Source organism: Tenrec ecaudatus, chromosome X (genome assembly GCF_050624435.1).
Source record: "Tenrec ecaudatus isolate mTenEca1 chromosome X, mTenEca1.hap1, whole genome shotgun sequence".
Classification (NCBI taxonomy): Eukaryota; Metazoa; Chordata; class Mammalia; order Afrosoricida; family Tenrecidae; genus Tenrec; species Tenrec ecaudatus.
The window spans coordinates 74,111,121-74,122,031 of NC_134548.1; the positions used below are offsets into that span (position 1 = coordinate 74,111,121).

The 10,911-nt window shown below is 41.3% G+C and overlaps 1 pseudogene; it reads left to right on the top strand.

The window, feature by feature from the left end:
• Positions 1–4,098: 4,098 nt before the first annotated feature.
• LOC142433429 (tripartite motif-containing protein 44 pseudogene) lies at positions 4,099–5,099 on the top strand (annotated as a pseudogene).
• Positions 5,100–10,911: the final 5,812 nt, after the last annotated feature.

Sequence of the window (10,911 nt, forward strand, 5' to 3'; positions counted from 1 at the left end):
CATTTTGTTGGAGATTAGGATTGCCAACCCTGCTTTTTTATGTTGCCATTTGCCTGGTATACTTTCCACTAGTTTATTTTTTAGTTTATTTTTGTCTGTGTGCTTAAGATGTGTCTCTTGCAGGCAACAGATATTTGGGTTATGTTTTCTGAGTCAGTCCTCAAGCCTTTTTCTTTTAATGTGTGAATTGGGGCCATTGGTTTTCAGAGTTATTATCACAATCTGTGGATTCATTGCTGTCATATCATGTCTTACATTGTGGGTGTTTTTCTATATCCTTTCAAATCAGTGTGCTGTGTTTGTTTGGGGGGCTTCTTTCTTGTCTTCTTTTCCCTCTGAGACCCTTTTTTATTAGGGGTCCATCCAACTCTTATCACAATCCATACATGCATCAATTGTGTAGAGCACATTTGTATGCCCATTGCCCTCATCATTCTCAAAACATTTGCTCTCCACCTAAGCCCCTGGCCTCAGCTCCTGAGGCCCTTTTATCTTGGTAATTGCTATTGGTACATTGGCTTCTGGATGGAGTTGAGATATATGGTGGTCTCCTGCTTGTGCTTGGTGGAGATTTATCCTCTAGCCATAGTGAATGAGCCAGTATTTTCCACAGAATCAGCTGTCTTTCAGCATAGTCTTTAAGTCTTTCCTTGTTCTGGAAGACTTATCTCCCCATCTATGTCAATGGATAGTTTGACCGGTTAAAGGACCCTTAGACAGGCATTTTTTTCTTTCAGCTTTTGGAGGATGTTGCTCCACTCTTTCCTCATCTTCATGGTGTCTGCTGATATGTCTGAGAATATTCTTACGTGAGCTCCTTTGTATGTCTCTCTTCCTTTCTCTTGCTGCTTTTAAAATTTTCACCTTTGCTTCGTACTTAGATAGTTTTACTATTTTATACATTGGTGAATTCTTCTTGGGGTTTAATACAGTTTGTGTTCTCTCTGCTTCCTGTATGAGTGCCTGATTCTCGCCCATTAACATAGGAAAGTTTTCTTCCAGCAATTCCTTTGCAATCTGGCCTGTCGACTTGTTTGGTGTGCCCTGCTCTGATAGAAAAAATATTTAAATATTATTCCTATTCATAGCACCTGTCATCGATCTCAGGCTATTTTCTACTTTAATTTTCCTATCTGATGACTTTCTTGCTTGCTGAGATCTATTTCAGTGTCTTCCAGGTCACTGATATGGTTCTCTGTCTCCTCAAGTCTAATAATAAATTCTGTAACCTTGTGTGTGGCTTCTGCTTCCTTATCCATTAGAACATGTATTTCCCTTTGGTACGTGAACCTCCTCCCCTCTATCGTGACTTCATCAACTCTATTGTGGACTTCATCTCCTCTATCATTGCTTCCTTATTCTGTATTGCTTTTCTCAGATACTGTATTACTCCTAATAGACTTCTGAATATTTCATTTTGCGGCAGATCCATGTAGGATTCTTCTATGAGCATCAAACTCTGCTATTGTGTTTTGTCTCTCTTGAATTTTTGTTGTGAGTGATGTGGTTTTGTCACTTTTTCCTTACTCCTTTTGTAGGCCCAAATATTCTGGGAGACCAGGTGCTCCTTAGGTATTTCTCTGTTTTACTGTTAAGGATGCTCTCAGGAGGGTGCTTGTGAATTACTGTAGAGGTAGGTCAGACAGCCCTGTAGACAGAGTTCCTCTATGGTTCAGTGGTCAACAGTGGTGAGTAGTTTAAGTGACTAGAGTGGGGATTGGAGCCTATATGTATGCTCCTGGGATGCTTTGACCTGGTCTTTTAGGCCACAGTTAGCAGCCTTTTTCCTTGTTTAATTAAAAAAATATTTCCCTTTAGTTACTAAAGATGCCTAATAGAAGGTGAAGGTGGAGGAGGCCTCATTGCTACAGGAGGTAGTGCTGATAAAGGGCTCCAATGCATGCACTCTCTCCTTCTCCCTGCAGGCCTGGAGTGCTGAGCAAGTAGTGCTGAGCAGGTAAGCAGGATGCATGGAAGCATCGAGTTTCCTGTGCCAGCAGGAATGTCTGGGTAAATACACTGGAGTTCAGGGCCACTGGCACTGGGAGCATGCTGTGAGACACTGCAGTGGTGTGGGCCAGCCAGAGCAGGCAGAAGTGGCACTGGTGGCAATTGAATGGCAGCAGCAAGCCTCCTATGCTCACCAGAATGGGCTGTGGCAGCAAGGCTGGAACACTCAGGGCTGCTGGTGCTGGGAGTGTGCTGTGGGGTGCTACAGTGGCGTGGGCTGGCCAGGGAGTGGGAATAAACAGTGCTGGCAGAAACTCAGGGCTGTGGCATAAGCCTCGTGTGTTGGCAGGAATGAACTTGGAAAGCAAGGCAGTGCACTCATGACCACCAGTGCTGGGAGTGTTCTGTGGAGCACTGTAGTGGTGTGGGCCAGTCTGGGAGAGGGCAGAAGCAGTGTGGGCTCAGACAGTGGGCATGTCACTGGCAAGAGCAGTGAGGAGTGACTAGGGCTGCCGGTTCAGAGAACATGACTAAATGGAAATCTCCCAGATGTTGAGCAGAAGCCACACTGTTGGGAGTGGGCAAGCAGGCAGGGGCACCGGTGGAGAGGTCCCAGGCAATAATTAGTGTGGATCTCCCCTAGGCCCAAGTCACATATCCAGCCAAGGGTAGACTTCAGGTCAGTTTCATTGGCCCTGGGTGAATGGAATGAGAAACCAGATCCTGGCTGCGGATTGCTGCCAGTTGGGGAGAGAGGAACTGCGGGAAAGGGAAACATCTCTCCAAGTGGAGCACCACTAGTGGGCACCTGCTGCAGGGGGTCCTGCCACAGCTCTGTGTGTCTCCGCAGGCAACCAAGCAACTCCTGGCATGGAGACCAGGCATGGGGGTGGGGTGGGTCAATCATTGCCTGCGGCATTAGAGACAGTACACTAGCGCAGCTCACCCTGATGTCCCAAGGATCAGATCCCAGATTTCAGGGGCTTCAGCTCAGGACAGATGCTGGGTGGGGAGATGTTGTCCCAGGAGGTTCCCCCGTTCACCAGAATCCTTCCACTAGGTCACCCCAACACTAGACCTGCCATGCATGAAAGAGTCCTCAGTATGTGCCACTCACCTGGGCATCATCTTTACCAGTCACCTATATGTGAATATTATATGAAGAAAACTACTATAAAAAAGAAAGTAAAAAACTAAAGATGTCCAATTGTTACTGAGGTAGTTTATTGTGCTAACCTGACTGATAAACACATGTGGGATTAATTCAAGGGCGGAACGATAAATGGCTTGGTGAGCCTCATCTTTCTAGTTCTCAGGTCTCTTGCTTTCTGATGGTCAGATCAGGATGCTGCTGCCTTAGCCATTCCCCTGCTTTAGCTGACAAGGCTTCACTTCATGAAAGACATCCTGAGAAGAAGCCACATGGACCTACCCCGAGGCAGCCCTGGGTGCTGGAGCAGCCATGTGGAGACCCCTGCCAGCAGAGATGCTTATACATTCACTGACTCAGCTTTCCTCCAGCAGTTGGCATTATTACATGTGTTTTGTGAGATGAAGGAGAACTTTGTGGATTGGTGTCGAACCTATGGACTAATGTTGGACTTATGGGCTTGGGCATCACTGGCTTGGGATGTTTTCTTGATGTGCACTTACCCTTTATATAAAACTCTGTCTTATACATAGATGTTTCTGTGGATTTGTTTCTGTAAAGTACCCAGGCTAATACAGTTACCATGGATAAAGGAGGAAGAGTTTTTGCTTAGGGTACATTGAGTTTATGTTAATGATGGTGGAATAATTTGGAAAAGGATATCAATAATGGTTGCACAACATGAATTATATATGTAGAAGTTACTGAATTATACATGTAGAAGTTCTTAAATTGGAGAATACTTTGCTGTGTACGTTTTTGTCACAATTTAAAAATAGTAATTACATGAAAAATAAAAAGGAAAGAAAGAATATTGGGACAAAATTAAAGACCCCACTGCAGGGCACACACCTACTACCAAATATCATAAATGGAGCACACACAGAAGAAAACCACTGTGAGATCTACTAAAAATAAGATAGTCTTATGTCCAGAACAGGAACTGTGAAATGGGGGCTGCAGCCACTGCTGCTTCAAGCCCTGTTCAAAGTAGTACCATGGCCTCAAGGTGTGTTTATTTCCCAGGAAGGAACCCTAGTCAGGAGCAGGATATTAGGAGGTTGCAGGAAGGTGCTGAGTTTGGTAGCCCTGAAGCCTTTATCCTGTCACTACACCCACATGGCTTCGGGAGTTCAAGAGGCTCTGGGGCCTAGTATGCATGCAGAGAAAGAGGTTTCCATTACTTCCACAGCCACAAGGAGTTATTTAGCCACAAACTGGCCAAGTGCATCCATGGAGCAGGGACATGGTCCTCAGGAGCCCAGGGGGAGGGCCAGCTCTAGAGCCAAGGCAAAGGTGAAGTCAAGGTGGAGAATGAGATGGAAGCAGAGAGCAAAACAGTTGGAGAGAATCAGTCTGAGGAAGAGAATGGATCAGAAGAGAGCATGACGGAGGAAGAGCGTGAGGAGGAAATCAACAAAATGAGTGAAGAAAGCAGAGAGGAAGAAATGGAGGAAGAGCAAGAAAGCCACGTGAATGAAGACAATCAAACAGAAGGAGAATTCTAGGCTGATGGAGAAACCAATGCTGGAAGTGAATTCAACCTCAAAATGGAAACGAAAGCAAAGACAGTGGCCAAGAATAAATATCCCACCCATGGGCAGGATTTGAGCACCTATTGCCAGGAAGACAGACAGATCATCTGTGTTCTGTGTCTGATCACTGGGTTCAGCAGTGCCACCAACTCTCCACTCTAGACGAAGCCTTCAAAGAACTACAAAGCAAAGTCTCAGGCAAATTGAAGGCAGTGATCATAGAGTTGGTGAAAAGGTTCAAATTCAAGAGCTCAGACCTTAAAATATCTTGGGACTAGATGAAGAAGTTCATACAGCAGGGATTTAATAAAGTTCAAACGGAAATTATAGATGAAGAACAGAAAGCCCTTCATCTAGTGGACATCCAGGAAGCAACGACCATGCCTCATGTGATGCAGATACTGGCCAACATCCAGCCACACAAGGAGGAGTTGATGATACAGATGACCCAAGCCCAGCTCTAATGTCAGGGAAATGCAGTGCCATGAAAGTGAGAGAAAAGATTAAGCATTTAAAAGATATGGGTATATTTCTAGTACATAAGGTTATTGAAGGCTTCCAATTCACAATTCAATGCTGTTGAAATGGGTGAGGGGAGGGAGTGAATGAAGTAGAAAGGAAATGAACTTTAAAAAAAAGAAAAAGAATGACCACATGCAAAAAGATCTGATTATAGGTAGAATTAAGTCTTTCTCAACCAAAATTGCTTATATTTCCAAAACAAACACTAAAGGATCCTAGAGAAGCTGAATTGTGGGTCAGTTCTAAAGGATTTGTAGATCTCCCAACATGAAAGGTTGGAATATGTATTATCAAATGGACATTTTTGATTTAGGGGTTTGACCTTCCACCTAGCTAATTTGGTTTAAATGGCATGGAAGGGATTCTTGTAATTCCATGGTCTTGAGTTGAGCAGCTATGCCATCCTGATACTCTAACAGGATTCCTTCTTCCCATGACATTCCCTATCCACTCACTTGAGATGTCTTCCTCAAACCTCCTACTTAGATTCTCTTCCTCTTACATGCTAAGATTAGATAAGCCTGATTTTGGGTTTTCTCACCTCTCCGCAGCTCAAAAAGAATCTAGCATCTTCCTTAGGTGCTAGTCCTACTCAATGACTGATTTGGTGTACAGGGATGGTGTTCTTTTTTTTCTATAAAACACACCATTGTATTATGAAATAGAATGTATAACACACAACCTGCTAACATGGAAACTTCAGAGGTAATTCTTGTTTATAAACGAGGGTTCTGTTCCCTGTCCCCTGCCATCAGTGGTCTTTTGATGTTCACTTCTAAGAAGTCCACTCGGAACTTTCTTTGGTTCTGGGGTTGCTGCTGATTCAATCTCTAGGCATGTGGGGCCCTGTGGCTTAACTAAAGAAGCCTTCACAAGCCATATATATATATAAATTCAAAACCATTGCATTGGGAGTTAATACATACATCACATCATTCCATTGTTCAAGAATATCAAGGAGTATTGATAATTGCTAACACAATCAGTTTCAGAACGTTGTTTTCCTTCCTGAACTCCTTGACATCAGCTGCCTTTAATTCCCTCCCCCCCACCCCCCCACACACACCACCACTGTTCACCCCAGGAACCCTTAATCTACTTGGCATCTGTGGTAGTTACATAATCTGGCAAAGGGGTGAAATTTAGCCTGTCAATCAGGTTGCAGCTTGATGACCTCATTTGGAGGTGCTATGGAGATAAATAGCTACTTGGAGGCTGGACACATACAGACTCTGCTTCGTCTTCCTGCTGACAAGACACAAGGAGCTATGCTAGAGTCCTGGAGTTGGAGTTGCCATGTGGAAACCCCTGCCAGCATTGAGATGTTTCCACTGTCACTGGATCCACAAGACTTTCCACCCACTTGTCTTGAGCCATTAAAATTTGATCTTTAAATGGGTTTAGGACACACCTGCAAAGAAGGCTTTGGTGAAAGTATAAGCCTCACCCAGTGTCTTGAATTCTCAGGATATTAGGTAAAGAGACTTGCCTAGAAGGCTATTGATAGATTGAAGGAAAAACAGGAACACTTTGGGCTGTTTTGTTTTTTATTTTGAACTACTGATTTGTGCTTGAGGCTGGACAAATCTAGAACCATGAAGAAAACTCCTCTCTAGGACTGAACATTAAAGAGAGCCTGGAGCAGGCTGAAGAGAGCCTGGAGCAGGCTGAAATGCTTACTAGGTGACCACCTGGATCCACTTGTTGAGTGGAAAAAATGCAGCAAAAAAGGAGACAGATTGAGTATGGCCACTGACACCAGTAAACCTGGTTCACAGGTACTAGAGGAAAAGATGAGAGTGGGTTGACTGGTCTGAAGTTCATGACCTAGCACAAGGGGGTTAGGCGTTTTGAGAATTTGTGATGGGGTCCATGGTCTAATGTGAGGCAACCAATGGGCACGCTGATGAGGTTAACTGAGGCATCCCACATTGAGTTGACCAGATCCTGACCAGATGACGAGAGGATGTTTGAGCCTGTGAACTGGTGCATATTGCTGCTGATTTAGGGACAAACTGTCCTGATTTGACCTTGCTTATGGATGCGGACCTCACAAGGTTTCAACTGAAAAGAAGATTCCTGTCATCAAAGAATATTATAGTCTCCTCATAGTAGTGGGTTGATGTAAGTACCCACAACAGGAATTGGTTATCCCAAATTGGGAGGATAAAAGCATGAAGTGGCTGGCTTACCAACTTTCATAGTGGGTGAATATATTCATAGGAATAAGGTGTAGGTGTTACTTAACTGCAATTGTTAGGGATAGATTATTTTTGTGTTGTACAGTTATAGAATATATGTTTAAATGAGGCTTTGGCACATTTTTAATTTTATGCATCCTAGTTTTATCCTGTTAGGTACAGATATGATTTTGTTATTGTTTTGTTTAAAAACTATATATGGCTAAAGAGTTGCGTAGATGTGCCAGGTTGACAGGGGGTGGTCTGTGGTAGCTACATAATCTGGTGTCAATTTGTGAAGGGGTGGAGTTTAGCCTGTCAATCAGGTCACAGTTTGATGACCTCATTTGGATAGGCAAATGAGATAAATAGCTCACTAGAGGTGGGAAACATAAAGACTCTCTGCTTCATATTCTTGCTAACAAGATACATGAAACTACATTAGTATTCTGGATGTGAAGGAGTCACCTGGAAACCCCTGCCAAAGCTGAGATGTTTCCACTGCCACTGTATCCACAAGAGTTTCCACCCACTGGCCTGTAATCTTCTTGAATTTTGCATCATTGCATATGCTACGTGAGTCTGAAGAGGAATTTATAGATTGGTATCAGACCTATGGGTTAATATCAGATATATGAACTTGATCTTGACTGGGCTGCAATCTTTTCTCAATATACAATTGCTCTTTTATATAAAACTCTTTCTTATACACATATGAGTGTCTCTGAATTTGTTTATGTAGTTAACCCAGATGAACACACTGTCCCTATAGGTTCATCAAACCTAGGTTTCATATACTGAAAAACAGAGCAACATATAACAAAAATTCAAGAGGGTGACCCCCAATGACCTCACATATCTGGAATAAACCTCAAAATAGGATTTGTTGTTTTACTGTTTACAGAGACTAGAGAGTTGAGCATCTCAATGAGTATAGATATGATAAATCTTTAACCCCAGAGCTAAAGTAGTAGAAGATCCGGAAGGCTGCAGGATTTGGAAATGTGTGTTGTCTTTCTCCAGTAATTACTGTGCCCTCTCCAAATGGGAGGCTTGTCTTAGCAGCAGGGAGACAATCGATTGATTGTATTGATTATATGTGATTGTATTGTGATTATTCAAAGGCCGTATTTTGGTAAATCTAAGCATATATGCAGTGGGTATGAAAAGAAATGAAAAACTACATACCGAATGGTCTCAATAAATTATCCTATATCTGTAAAAAAAAAGCAATTAAAATAAGACACTTATGCACATCAAAAGAGTAAAAAGAAACCAGGAAATCTGAGGAGGAAAATCTTTAGCAATAACACAACAGTCAGGGGAGCAATAGGTAAATCCATAGAATCTACAACACTTCAATAAAAAACAACAACAAATAATTAAATTAATAAGTGAGCAGCTGCTCAATACCTATCCCCTTAAGGGTTTACTGAATGTGTGGATGCTGTATTAAACTGTGGTGGAAAAAAAATTAGATGGTGCTCAGTTAATAGCAATAATACAGACTGGGGTCTTTAAGAGTTGTCTTAAAATAAGCAGCTATCTAAACCAGCTGTAGGATAAGTTCACACAGAATAAGCACACCACTACATGTTCTCCAAGAACTTTTAACATTAAAACCCAAACCTGGAGGAGAGAATGGTATTAGAGTTTAAGTTCTGAACACCCATCTGGCAGAAGGCTGTGGATAAAAGTGAACAACCAAAATTCAATTGTATGGTCCCCCATCCATATTAAGCCACTCTGACTATGAACAAAGAGATAGGAAAGGCCTTGTTGCCAGAGTACATTGCAGGATGAATTACTACAATTATAGTTATGTCAAAATGAATTGCAGGATGAATTACTACAATTATAGTTATTTCAAAATGTGACACTTTGTCCATAAGCTCACTCTTTACCCAATCCATAATTGCTCTGGTTTTTAAGATTTTCTACTTTGTTATTCTCTGTTACTATATTACTCTGATGCACAAGACTTCCTTAGAGTATTGAAAAGCAAAGTTATTATGTTAAAGGCTGCCTCGCATGCATGTGAAAGCTGGACATTGAATAAGGAAGACCGAAAAAGCATTGATGCATTTGAATTGTGGTGCTGGAGAAGAATATTGAAAGTACCATGGACTGCTGAAAGGATAAACAAATCTGTTGTGGAAGAAGTAAGGCCAGGGTACTCCTTAGAAGCAAGGATAGTGTGTTATGCTCTCTAGTTACCATAATACATTATAGTACCTTCATTTCTTATGGTTTCCTGAGTCTGAAAAGGAATTTAGGACTAGCATTGGACTTTTATTTAAGGATTAGTATCAGACTTATGGACTTTATCTGGACTGGGTGGGGATTTTTTAAAATATACAGTTACTTCATGATATAAAACTCTTTCTTACACATATATGAGTTTAACTAGCTTTGTTTCTCCTGTCAACCTAACCTAATAAAATATGTAAATTATATGAGTGGAATTTTTAAATATAAATAATTAAATTTTGAAAAAGTAATTAAAATTGGCCAAAATAAATGAACAGATAGATAGTTGATCATAATGGCACACAACTATCTAACAAACATGAAAAATACTCATAATCACTAGCCATCTGGAAGATACAAATAAAAACAACAATGGGATATTATCTTACACTCAAAATAGCGCAATGAAAAACAGAAAACAATAAATTCTGGAGAAGGTATAGAGAAATTGGAACCCTTATACCCTGCTGATGGGCTTGTGAACATGTACAATCATTGCGGCAATTGATGTATTACCTAAAAGAACTGGGACTAAAAATACCATATGACCAGCAATTCCTCTGCTGGTAAGAGACACAACATGAATAGACATGTGTTCTCACATGTTCATCACAGCACAATTCACAATAACAAGAATCTGGAAATAGATACAATGCTCACCAATTTTAAAAGGGATAAAGACACTCTAATACATACACACAATAGAATACTATTCATCTATATAAAACAGTGGTAAAACCACAAAGCACCTCAAGATATGGGTGAACCTGGAAGTGATTATACTGAATGAATTTAGTCAATCACAAAAGTACAACTATTTTGAGATAATTACTCTCAGCATAAACATCAGGCCAAAGTCAAGCACCTGTTCTAAGTCATGTAATATTTTAATCCAGGCTCCCACGCAAGATCGTGTGCCTGCCTAATGCTCATATATTACCTCTTAATATTTACATCTTCAAACCATTTTGATATAGGAGGTGTCACTTCAGTGAGGGTTAGTTTCTCATGAAGGAGGGAGAAGGAGAAAGCAAATCTGTTTCTGTTATATAACATTGTGCTATCCTTGCTCCAAATCAAGAGACATTCCTACTATCTCCTAGTGGCCTAGTATTCCTTAATGTAATTCAAGTTCAGAGGTGGCAGCATAGATATTTTGAGAAGATGATTATAACTTTGTTGGTGGCTAAACCAAGTTGAACAGCTTGCATTAGGAAAAATTGCTTAACATTACTTATATATACACCCCCAAGTGGAGAATACACCCAGGATTATGTTCCTAATTGGGAACTTTTGACCTAATGTCTATGCAGCCCTTGAACAT